Consider the following 13,112-nt stretch of genomic DNA (forward strand, 5'->3'; position numbering starts at 1 on the left):
TAGCAATTCAGTGATCTGATAAGCTAAGGGAGGAAGGTTTATGCTACGGTTCGTGGGAATAATAAAAACTATGAATAATAGATTCTAACATCTTCATTTTAGCACATCCATATCAGTTAACCTATAGAGAATTCCAAAATGTTATGATCAACCACTCCTTCAAACAAATGTATGAGTCTCAAATAATGGCCCAGGTCCTTTCATCTCACCACCCTAGTCTTCAGCTGGGCATCCTGTCTACATTGCTCCCTTTTCTATACCATGATACATGTATCCTATTGCGTACTAGGCAACTGATTGGCCCTCCTGTCAGATGACATCCTGCTGTATCTTTGTGATGTAATGGCACCACTTGACCAATCGCCCTGGGTGAAGATTATTACACCGGAGGACCAGAAATCAGCAATTACACACTAGGTAACTATCTGTGAATATGACTGCACAGCAAGTAGGAGGTGTAATGGGAATAGACTCAGCACCATTGAAAGCAGTGGGCTCCTATTTAAAGAGGGCTAGAGTTAGAAGAAGCAACTGATTGGCCCTCATGTCAGAAGACATCCTGCTGTAGCTTTGTGATGTAATGGCACCACATGACCAATTGCCCTGGGAGACGATTACACCGGAGGACCAGACATCAGCAATTACACACTAGGTAAGTATCTGGGAATATGATTCCACAGCAAGTAGGAGGTGTAATGGGAATATACTCTGCACCATTGAAAGCATTGGGCTCCTATTTAAAGAGGGCTAGAGTTAGAAGAACACAGTCTCTAAACAGCAGTCCATCTGGAGTATCAGAGTCCCACTCACAGAGAGCAGGGAAACAGGTTAAATAGCTTCCCTCCATCTGAAAGTAAGTCAATTGCTCTAACCTAAGACACCTCATTCCAGCCTGAAAGATGGTAATTACATCGGAAGACAGATTGCCTGCACAAGTATCTAAAGAAGATTTTGTCAGCCATATAGACAGTCAAAGTCTTTGATAAACTATCATGATGGCCATAGCGTCATCCATATTGCCACCGTCTTAGAAGATTATATTTATGCGGAAGACCCCACTAAATGGCACTGAGAGCCATCAGATGCTATGAACTTTTTATTAATGGCAAAATGAATAAATGAGATTTTGACTTACCATATATATTGATCGAGGCATGGAGAAGGCTGAGGAATGAGCTTTCTTTTTTTTTTTTCTCAGCAAGCGGAGAAATATTCCTCTGCAACACTGCCTCTGCTGGCCATTCAGTATAATCTGCAGATGGAAAAGTCCACTGTTAGTCAATTTTTAGAACTTGAATATTTCCAAAGAAATGCAACACTACCAAAAAATGATTTTTATAAAGTGTCAATCATTAGTACTATGGTGTATCTAATATTGTGAAAATCCAAAACTCATTAAAATTATAATCTCAATTTAGATTTCAACCTAGCTGACTTCTTTCAATCCTATGCCTCATTTGCTGGTACATTCTACACAACTATAGCACCTATATGAGGACTTGGATAGAAAGATCTCTTTGGCAGCCAAGAGATAGCGTACCCTTCTCACAAGGATTATTTTAGGTTATGGTACACTATAGCAATTCAGTGATCTGATAAGCTAAGGGAGGAAGGTTTATGCTACGGTTCGTGGGAATAATAAAAACTATGAATAACAGATTCTAACATCTTCATTTTAGTACATCCATATCAGTTAACCTATAGAGAATTCCAGAATGTTATGATCAACCACTCCTTCAAACAAATGTATGAGTCTCAAATAATGGCCCAGGTCCTTTCATCTCACCACCCTAGTCTTCAGCTGGGCATCCTGTCTACATTGCTCCCTTTTCTATACCATGATACATGTATCCTATTGCGTACTAGGCAACTGATTGGCCCTCCTGTCAGATGACATCCTGCTGTATCTTTGTGATGTAATGGCACCACTTGACCAATCGCCCTGGGTGAAGATTATTACACCGGAGGACCAGAAATCAGCAATTACACACTAGGTAACTATCTGTGAATATGACTGCACAGCAAGTAGGAGGTGTAATGGGAATAGACTCTGCACCATTGAAAGCAGTGGGCTCCTATTTAAAGAGGGCTAGAGTTAGAAGAAGCAACTGATTGGCCCTCATGGCAGAAGACATCCTGCTGTAGCTTTGTAATGTAATGGCACCACATGACCAATTGCCCTGGGAGACGATTACACCGGAGCACCAGACATCAGCAATTACACACTAGGTAAATATCTGGGAATATGACTCCACAGCAAGTAGGAGGTGTAATGGGAATATACTCTGCACCATTGAAAGCATTGGGCTCCTATTTAAAGAGGGCTAGAGTTAGAAGAACACAGTCTCTAAACAGCAGTCCATCTGGAGTATCAGAGTCCCACTCACAGAGAGCAGGGAAACAGGTTAAATAGCTTCCCTCCATCTGAAAGTAAGTCAATTGCTCTAACCTAAGACACCTCATTCCAGCCTGAAAGATGGTAATTACATCGGAAGACAGATTGCCTGCACAAGTATCTAAAGAAGATTTTGTCAGCCACATAGACAGTCAAAGTCTTTGATAAACTATCATGATGGCCATAGCGTCATCCATATTGCCACCGTCTTAGAAGATTATATTTATGCGGAAGACCCCACTAAATGGCACTGAGAGCCATCAGATGCTATGAACTTTTTATTAATGGCAAAATGAATAAATGAGATTTTGACTTACCATATATATTGATCGAGGCATGGAGAAGGCTGAGGAATGAGCTTTCTTTTTTTTTTTTCTCAGCAAGCGGAGAAATATTCCTCTGCAACACTGCCTCTGCTGGCCATTCAGTATAATCTGCAGATGGAAAAGTCCACTGTTAGTCAATTTTTAGAACTTGAATATTTCCAAAGAAATGCAACACTACCAAAAAATGATTTTTATAAAGTGTCAATCATTAGTACTATGGTGTATCTAATATTGTGAAAATCCAAAACTCATTAAAATTATAATCTCAATTTAGATTTCAACCTAGCTGACTTCTTTCAATCCTATGCCTCATTTGCTGGTACATTCTACACAACTATAGCACCTATATGAGGACTTGGATAGAAAGATCTCTTTGGCAGCCAAGAGATAGCGTACCCTTCTCACAAGGATTATTTTAGGTTATGGTACACTATAGCAATTCAGTGATCTGATAAGCTAAGGGAGGAAGGTTTATGCTACGGTTCGTGGGAATAATAAAAACTATGAATAACAGATTCTAACATCTTCATTTTAGTACATCCATATCAGTTAACCTATAGAGAATTCCAGAATGTTATGATCAACCACTCCTTCAAACAAATGTATGAGTCTCAAATAATGGCCCAGGTCCTTTCATCTCACCACCCTAGTCTTCAGCTGGGCATCCTGTCTACATTGCTCCCTTTTCTATACCATGATACATGTATCCTATTGCGTACTAGGCAACTGATTGGCCCTCCTGTCAGATGACATCCTGCTGTATCTTTGTGATGTAATGGCACCACTTGACCAATCGCCCTGGGTGAAGATTATTACACCGGAGGACCAGAAATCAGCAATTACACACTAGGTAACTATCTGTGAATATGACTGCACAGCAAGTAGGAGGTGTAATGGGAATAGACTCTGCACCATTGAAAGCAGTGGGCTCCTATTTAAAGAGGGCTAGAGTTAGAAGAAGCAACTGATTGGCCCTCATGGCAGAAGACATCCTGCTGTAGCTTTGTAATGTAATGGCACCACATGACCAATTGCCCTGGGAGACGATTACACCGGAGCACCAGACATCAGCAATTACACACTAGGTAAATATCTGGGAATATGACTCCACAGCAAGTAGGAGGTGTAATGGGAATATACTCTGCACCATTGAAAGCATTGGGCTCCTATTTAAAGAGGGCTAGAGTTAGAAGAACACAGTCTCTAAACAGCAGTCCATCTGGAGTATCAGAGTCCCACTCACAGAGAGCAGGGAAACAGGTTAAATAGCTTCCCTCCATCTGAAAGTAAGTCAATTGCTCTAACCTAAGACACCTCATTCCAGCCTGAAAGATGGTAATTACATCGGAAGACAGATTGCCTGCACAAGTATCTAAAGAAGATTTTGTCAGCCACATAGACAGTCAAAGTCTTTGATAAACTATCATGATGGCCATAGCGTCATCCATATTGCCACCGTCTTAGAAGATTATATTTATGCGGAAGACCCCACTAAATGGCACTGAGAGCCATCAGATGCTATGAACTTTTTATTAATGGCAAAATGAATAAATGAGATTTTGACTTACCATATATATTGATCGAGGCATGGAGAAGGCTGAGGAATGAGCTTTCTTTTTTTTTTTTTCTCAGCAAGCGGAGAAATATTCCTCTGCAACACTGCCTCTGCTGGCCATTCAGTATAATCTGCAGATGGAAAAGTCCACTGTTAGTCAATTTTTAGAACTTGAATATTTCCAAAGAAATGCAACACTACCAAAAAATGATTTTTATAAAGTGTCAATCATTAGTACTATGGTGTATCTAATATTGTGAAAATCCAAAACTCATTAAAATTATAATCTCAATTTAGATTTCAACCTAGCTGACTTCTTTCAATCCTATGCCTCATTTGCTGGTACATTCTACACAACTATAGCACCTATATGAGGACTTGGATAGAAAGATCTCTTTGGCAGCCAAGAGATAGCGTACCCTTCTCACAAGGAATATTTTAGGTTATGGTACACTATAGCAATTCAGTGATCTGATAAGCTAAGGGAGGAAGGTTTATGCTACGGTTCGTGGGAATAATAAAAACTATGAATAACAGATTCTAACATCTTCATTTTAGCACATCCATATCAGTTAACCTATAGAGAATTCCAGAATGTTATGATCAACCACTCCTTCAAACAAATGTATGAGTCTCAAATAATGGCCCAGGTCCTTTCATCTCACCACCCTAGTCTTCAGCTGCGCATCCTGTCTACATTGCTCCCTTTTCTATACCATGATACATGTATCCTATTGCGTACTAGGCAATTGATTGGCCCTCCTGTCAGATGACATCCTGCTGTATCTTTGTGATGTAATGGCACCACTTGACCAATCGCCCTGGGTGAAGATTATTACACCGGAGGACCAGAAATCAGCAATTACACACTAGGTAACTATCTGTGAATATGACTGCACAGCAAGTAGGAGGTGTAATGGGAATAGACTCTGCACCATTGAAAGCAGTGGGCTCCTATTTAAAGAGGGCTAGAGTTAGAAGAAGCAACTGATTGGCCCTCATGGCAGAAGACATCCTGCTGTAGCTTTGTAATGTAATGGCACCACATGACCAATTGCCCTGGGAGACGATTACACCGGAGCACCAGACATCAGCAATTACACACTAGGTAAATATCTGGGAATATGACTCCACAGCAAGTAGGAGGTGTAATGGGAATATACTCTGCACCATTGAAAGCATTGGGCTCCTATTTAAAGAGGGCTAGAGTTAGAAGAACACAGTCTCTAAACAGCAGTCCATCTGGAGTATCAGAGTCCCACTCACAGAGAGCAGGGAAACAGGTTAAATAGCTTCCCTCCATCTGAAAGTAAGTCAATTGCTCTAACCTAAGACACCTCATTCCAGCCTGAAAGATGGTAATTACATCGGAAGACAGATTGCCTGCACAAGTATCTAAAGAAGATTTTGTCAGCCACATAGACAGTCAAAGTCTTTGGTAAACTATCATGATGGCCATAGCGTCATCCATATTGCTACCGTCTTAGAAGATTATATTTATGCGGAAGACCCCACTAAATGGCACTGAGAGCCATCAGATGCTATGAACTTCTATTAATGGCAAAATGAATGAATGAGATTTTGACTTACCATATATATTGATCGAGGCATGGAGAAGGCTGAGGAATGAGCTTTCTTTTTTTTTTTTCTCAGCAAGCGGAGAAATATTCCTCTGCAACACTGCCTCTGCTGGCCATTCAGTATAATCTGCAGATGGAAAAGTCCACTGTTAGTCAATTTTTAGAACTTGAATATTTCCAAAGAAATGCAACACTACCAAAAAATGATTTTTATAAAGTGTCAATCATTAGTACTATGGTGTATCTAATATTGTGAAAATCCAAAACTCATTAAAATTATAATCTCAATTTAGATTTCAACCTAGCTGACTTCTTTCAATCCTATGCCTCATTTGCTGGTACATTCTACACAACTATAGCACCTATATGAGGACTTGGATAGAAAGATCTCTTTGGCAGCCAAGAGATAGCGTACCCTTCTCACAAGAATTATTTTAGGGTATGGTACACTATAACAATTCAGTGATCTGATAAGCTAAGGGAGGAAGGTTTATGCTACGGTTCGTGGGAATAATAAAAACTATGAATAACAGATTCTAACATCTTCATTTTAGCACATCCATATCAGTTAACCTATAGAGAATTCCAGAATGTTATGATCAACCACTCCTTCAAACAAATGTATGAGTCTCAAATAATGGCCCAGGTCCTTTCATCTCACCACCCTAGTCTTCAGCTGGGCATCCTGTCTACATTGCTCCCTTTTCTATACCATGATACATGTATCCTATTGCGTACTAGGCAATTGATTGGCCCTCCTGTCAGATGACATCCTGCTGTATCTTTGTGATGTAATGGCACCACTTGACCAATCGCCCTGGGTGAAGATTATTACACCGGAGGACCAGAAATCAGCAATTACACACTAGGTAACTATCTGTGAATATGACTGCACAGCAAGTAGGAGGTGTAATGGGAATAGACTCTGCACCATTGAAAGCAGTGGGCTCCTATTTAAAGAGGGCTAGAGTTAGAAGAAGCAACTGATTGGCCCTCATGTCAGAAGACATCCTGCTGTAGCTTTGTAATGTAATGGCACCACATGACCAATTGCCCTGGGAGACGATTACACCGGAGCACCAGACATCAGCAATTACACACTAGGTAAATATCTGGGAATATGACTCCACAGCAAGTAGGAGGTGTAATAAGAATATACTCTGCACCATTGAAAGCATTGGGCTCCTATTTAAAGAGGGCTAGAGTTAGAAGAACACAGTCTCTAAACAGCAGTCCATCTGGAGTATCAGAGTCCCACTCACAGAGAGCAGGGAAACAGGTTAAATAGCTTCCCTCCATCTGAAAGTAAGTCAATTGCTCTAACCTAAGACACCTCATTCCAGCCTGAAAGATGGTAATTACATCGGAAGACAGATTGCCTGCACAAGTATCTAAAGAAGATTTTGTCAGCCACATAGACAGTCAAAGTCTTTGATAAACTATCATGATGGCCATAGCGTCATCCATATTGCTACCGTCTTAGAAGATTATATTTATGCGGAAGACCCCACTAAATGGCACTGAGAGCCATCAGATGCTATGAACTTCTATTGATGGCAAAATGAATGAATGAGATTTTGACTTACCATATATATTGATCGAGGCATGGAGAAGGCTGAGGAATGAGCTTTCTTTTTTTTTTTTCTCAGCAAGCGGAGAAATATTCCTCTGCAACACTGCCTCTGCTGGCCATTCAGTATAATCTGCAGATGGAAAAGTCCACTGTTAGTCAATTTTTAGAACTTGAATATTTCCAAAGAAATGCAACACTACCAAAAAATGATTTTTATAAAGTGTCAATCATTAGTACTATGGTGTATCTAATATTGTGAAAATCCAAAACTCATTAAAATTATAATCTCAATTTAGATTTCAACCTAGCTGACTTCTTTCAATCCTATGCCTCATTTGCTGGTACATTCTACACAACTATAGCACCTATATGAGGACTTGGATAGAAAGATCTCTTTGGCAGCCAAGAGATAGCGTACCCTTCTCACAAGGATTATTTTAGGTTATGGTACACTATAGCAATTCAGTGATCTGATAAGCTAAGGGAGGAAGGTTTATGCTACGGTTCGTGGGAATAATAAAAACTATGAATAACAGATTCTAACATCTTCATTTTAGCACATCCATATCAGTTAACCTATAGAGAATTCCAGAATGTTATGATCAACCACTCCTTCAAACAAATGTATGAGTCTCAAATAATGGCCCAGGTCCTTTCATCTCACCACCCTAGTCTTCAGCTGGGCATCCTGTCTACATTGCTCCCTTTTCTATACCATGATACATGCATCCTATTGCGTACTAGGCAATTGATTGGCCCTCCTGTCAGATGACATCCTGCTGTATCTTTGTGATGTAATGGCACCACTTGACCAATCGCCCTGGGTGAAGATTATTACACCGGAGGACCAGAAATCAGCAATTACACACTAGGTAACTATCTGTGAATATGACTGCACAGCAAGTAGGAGGTGTAATGGGAATAGACTCTGCACCATTGAAAGCAGTGGGCTCCTATTTAAAGAGGGCTAGAGTTAGAAGAAGCAACTGATTGGCCCTCATGTCAGAAGACATCCTGCTGTAGCTTTGTAATGTAATGGCACCACATGACCAATTGCCCTGGGAGACGATTACACCGGAGCACCAGACATCAGCAATTACACACTAGGTAAATATCTGGGAATATGACTCCACAGCAAGTAGGAGGTGTAATGGGAATATACTCTGCACCATTGAAAGCATTGGGCTCCTATTTAAAGAGGGCTAGAGTTAGAAGAACACAGTCTCTAAACAGCAGTCCATCTGGAGTATCAGAGTCCCACTCACAGAGAGCAGGGAAACAGGTTAAATAGCTTCCCTCCATCTGAAAGTAAGTCAATTGCTCTAACCTAAGACACCTCATTCCAGCCTGAAAGATGGTAATTACATCGGAAGACAGATTGCCTGCACAAGTATCTAAAGAAGATTTTGTCAGCCACATAGACAGTCAAAGTCTTTGATAAACTATCATGATGGCCATAGCGTCATCCATATTGCCACCGTCTTAGAAGATTATATTTATGCGGAAGACCCCACTAAATGGCACTGAGAGCCATCAGATGCTATGAACTTTTTATTAATGGCAAAATGAATAAATGAGATTTTGACTTACCATATATATTGATCGAGGCATGGAGAAGGCTGAGGAATGAGCTTTCTTTTTTTTTTTTTCTCAGCAAGCGGAGAAATATTCCTCTGCAACACTGCCTCTGCTGGCCATTCAGTATAATCTGCAGATGGAAAAGTCCACTGTTAGTCAATTTTTAGAACTTGAATATTTCCAAAGAAATGCAACACTACCAAAAAATGATTTTTATAAAGTGTCAATCATTAGTACTATGGTGTATCTAATATTGTGAAAATCCAAAACTCATTAAAATTATAATCTCAATTTAGATTTCAACCTAGCTGACTTCTTTCAATCCTATGCCTCATTTGCTGGTACATTCTACACAACTATAGCACCTATATGAGGACTTGGATAGAAAGATCTCTTTGGCAGCCAAGAGATAGCGTACCCTTCTCACAAGGATTATTTTAGGTTATGGTACACTATAGCAATTCAGTGATCTGATAAGCTAAGGGAGGAAGGTTTATGCTACGGTTCGTGGGAATAATAAAAACTATGAATAATAGATTCTAACATCTTCATTTTAGCACATCCATATCAGTTAACCTATAGAGAATTCCAGAATGTTATGATCAACCACTCCTTCAAACAAATGTATGAGTCTCAAATAATGGCCCAGGTCCTTTCATCTCACCACCCTAGTCTTCAGCTGGGCATCCTGTCTACATTGCTCCCTTTTCTATACCATGATACATGTATCCTATTGCGTACTAGGCAACTGATTGGCCCTCCTGTCAGATGACATCCTGCTGTATCTTTGTGATGTAATGGCACCACTTGACCAATCGCCCTGGGTGAAGATTATTACACCGGAGGACCAGAAATCAGCAATTACACACTAGGTAACTATCTGTGAATATGACTGCACAGCAAGTAGGAGGTGTAATGGGAATAGACTCAGCACCATTGAAAGCAGTGGGCTCCTATTTAAAGAGGGCTAGAGTTAGAAGAAGCAACTGATTGGCCCTCATGTCAGAAGACATCCTGCTGTAGCTTTGTGATGTAATGGCACCACATGACCAATTGCCCTGGGAGACGATTACACCGGAGGACCAGACATCAGCAATTACACACTAGGTAAGTATCTGGGAATATGATTCCACAGCAAGTAGGAGGTGTAATGGGAATATACTCTGCACCATTGAAAGCATTGGGCTCCTATTTAAAGAGGGCTAGAGTTAGAAGAACACAGTCTCTAAACAGCAGTCCATCTGGAGTATCAGAGTCCCACTCACAGAGAGCAGGGAAACAGGTTAAATAGCTTCCCTCCATCTGAAAGTAAGTCAATTGCTCTAACCTAAGACACCTCATTCCAGCCTGAAAGATGGTAATTACATCGGAAGACAGATTGCCTGCACAAGTATCTAAAGAAGATTTTGTCAGCCATATAGACAGTCAAAGTCTTTGATAAACTATCATGATGGCCATAGCGTCATCCATATTGCCACCGTCTTAGAAGATTATATTTATGCGGAAGACCCCACTAAATGGCACTGAGAGCCATCAGATGCTATGAACTTTTTATTAATGGCAAAATGAATAAATGAGATTTTGACTTACCATATATATTGATCGAGGCATGGAGAAGGCTGAGGAATGAGCTTTCTTTTTTTTTTTTCTCAGCAAGCGGAGAAATATTCCTCTGCAACACTGCCTCTGCTGGCCATTCAGTATAATCTGCAGATGGAAAAGTCCACTGTTAGTCAATTTTTAGAACTTGAATATTTCCAAAGAAATGCAACACTACCAAAAAATGATTTTTATAAAGTGTCAATCATTAGTACTATGGTGTATCTAATATTGTGAAAATCCAAAACTCATTAAAATTATAATCTCAATTTAGATTTCAACCTAGCTGACTTCTTTCAATCCTATGCCTCATTTGCTGGTACATTCTACACAACTATAGCACCTATATGAGGACTTGGATAGAAAGATCTCTTTGGCAGCCAAGAGATAGCGTACCCTTCTCACAAGGATTATTTTAGGTTATGGTACACTATAGCAATTCAGTGATCTGATAAGCTAAGGGAGGAAGGTTTATGCTACGGTTCGTGGGAATAATAAAAACTATGAATAACAGATTCTAACATCTTCATTTTAGTACATCCATATCAGTTAACCTATAGAGAATTCCAGAATGTTATGATCAACCACTCCTTCAAACAAATGTATGAGTCTCAAATAATGGCCCAGGTCCTTTCATCTCACCACCCTAGTCTTCAGCTGGGCATCCTGTCTACATTGCTCCCTTTTCTATACCATGATACATGTATCCTATTGCGTACTAGGCAACTGATTGGCCCTCCTGTCAGATGACATCCTGCTGTATCTTTGTGATGTAATGGCACCACTTGACCAATCGCCCTGGGTGAAGATTATTACACCGGAGGACCAGAAATCAGCAATTACACACTAGGTAACTATCTGTGAATATGACTGCACAGCAAGTAGGAGGTGTAATGGGAATAGACTCTGCACCATTGAAAGCAGTGGGCTCCTATTTAAAGAGGGCTAGAGTTAGAAGAAGCAACTGATTGGCCCTCATGGCAGAAGACATCCTGCTGTAGCTTTGTAATGTAATGGCACCACATGACCAATTGCCCTGGGAGACGATTACACCGGAGCACCAGACATCAGCAATTACACACTAGGTAAATATCTGGGAATATGACTCCACAGCAAGTAGGAGGTGTAATGGGAATATACTCTGCACCATTGAAAGCATTGGGCTCCTATTTAAAGAGGGCTAGAGTTAGAAGAACACAGTCTCTAAACAGCAGTCCATCTGGAGTATCAGAGTCCCACTCACAGAGAGCAGGGAAACAGGTTAAATAGCTTCCCTCCATCTGAAAGTAAGTCAATTGCTCTAACCTAAGACACCTCATTCCAGCCTGAAAGATGGTAATTACATCGGAAGACAGATTGCCTGCACAAGTATCTAAAGAAGATTTTGTCAGCCACATAGACAGTCAAAGTCTTTGATAAACTATCATGATGGCCATAGCGTCATCCATATTGCCACCGTCTTAGAAGATTATATTTATGCGGAAGACCCCACTAAATGGCACTGAGAGCCATCAGATGCTATGAACTTTTTATTAATGGCAAAATGAATAAATGAGATTTTGACTTACCATATATATTGATCGAGGCATGGAGAAGGCTGAGGAATGAGCTTTCTTTTTTTTTTTTCTCAGCAAGCGGAGAAATATTCCTCTGCAACACTGCCTCTGCTGGCCATTCAGTATAATCTGCAGATGGAAAAGTCCACTGTTAGTCAATTTTTAGAACTTGAATATTTCCAAAGAAATGCAACACTACCAAAAAATGATTTTTATAAAGTGTCAATCATTAGTACTATGGTGTATCTAATATTGTGAAAATCCAAAACTCATTAAAATTATAATCTCAATTTAGATTTCAACCTAGCTGACTTCTTTCAATCCTATGCCTCATTTGCTGGTACATTCTACACAACTATAGCACCTATATGAGGACTTGGATAGAAAGATCTCTTTGGCAGCCAAGAGATAGCGTACCCTTCTCACAAGGATTATTTTAGGTTATGGTACACTATAGCAATTCAGTGATCTGATAAGCTAAGGGAGGAAGGTTTATGCTACGGTTCGTGGGAATAATAAAAACTATGAATAACAGATTCTAACATCTTCATTTTAGCACATCCATATCAGTTAACCTATAGAGAATTCCAGAATGTTATGATCAACCACTCCTTCAAACAAATGTATGAGTCTCAAATAATGGCCCAGGTCCTTTCATCTCACCACCCTAGTCTTCAGCTGCGCATCCTGTCTACATTGCTCCCTTTTCTATACCATGATACATGTATCCTATTGCGTACTAGGCAATTGATTGGCCCTCCTGTCAGATGACATCCTGCTGTATCTTTGTGATGTAATGGCACCACTTGACCAATCGCCCTGGGTGAAGATTATTACACCGGAGGACCAGAAATCAGCAATTACACACTAGGTAACTATCTGTGAATATGACTGCACAGCAAGTAGGAGGTGTAATGGGAATAGACTCTGCACCATTGAAAGCAGTGGGC

Source organism: Lissotriton helveticus, chromosome 3_1, assembly GCF_964261635.1.
Source record: "Lissotriton helveticus chromosome 3_1, aLisHel1.1, whole genome shotgun sequence".
Lineage (NCBI taxonomy): Eukaryota > Metazoa > Chordata > Amphibia > Caudata > Salamandridae > Lissotriton > Lissotriton helveticus.